The sequence below is a fragment of the Tarenaya hassleriana genome, unplaced genomic scaffold, assembly GCF_000463585.1.
Source record: "Tarenaya hassleriana unplaced genomic scaffold, ASM46358v1 Cleome156, whole genome shotgun sequence".
NCBI lineage: Eukaryota > Viridiplantae > Streptophyta > Magnoliopsida > Brassicales > Cleomaceae > Tarenaya > Tarenaya hassleriana.
In genome coordinates, this window is record NW_010964982.1 from 15243 (window position 1) to 16078 (window position 836).

An 836-nucleotide genomic window follows, 5' to 3' on the forward strand; every position below is an offset into this window, starting at 1 on the left:
GATTATAAAGGCGTGTATCAGGCACGAAACGAATCATGTGCTGGATTGTAGATAGTCAAGACAAGATTTGTACCTCTCGTAAAAGAGAGAGATATCGCTGGGCCCCTCGTATCAGCAAGACTGTAGAAATGTGTGGCCGCACTATAGACGAGCGTCGTCTATTTCAGACAGTCGAACTCAGTGAACGAGAAAGCAGTCGAATCAGGTCCGAAAGTCCATAACGGACGGTCCACCAAGTCCACACCCGACGGTCCAGAGTGCGCGGTCTGTCCGTTCCAGAAGGTCTGGAACGGACGGTCCACTAACGCAGACCGTCCGTTCTGCTTCTGGAACGGACGGTCCACGTACATTTCTGGACCGTCCGTTCTGGGCTCTGGGTATTTTCGTAATTGAACCGAAATTAGGGTAAAATCACTTTATAAGAAGGAGATTAAAACCCTAATGACGGGGGAGACTTTTGCCAGCCGACTTTTGCAGTTCTTGGAGAGTTTTTGGTGAGATCCAAAAAGCTCAACAAGTTCTAAGTCTCGTTTTCTCGAAGTGCAAAAACCGAAAAGAGATTCGAGTCCTAGCAGACAAGTTCCAATCGTTGGAATCCATCCCGAGGTGTGGATACGTGTAGAGGGCGAGGTAATCTTCCTGCCTAAGTGATCGGACGAATTCTTCAGTTGATACAGGCCCCGGATCGATTGAGGTCAGCGTTCTAACGTTTCTACAATTCATTAGAAGTATGGTTCTTGGGTTTATTAAATTTTTGTTTTATATCCGCTGCGCAAACCCTAGAATCGATCTCTTAGGAATAGGATTCGCTCATGAGATCCCAGGAAACCCAACAG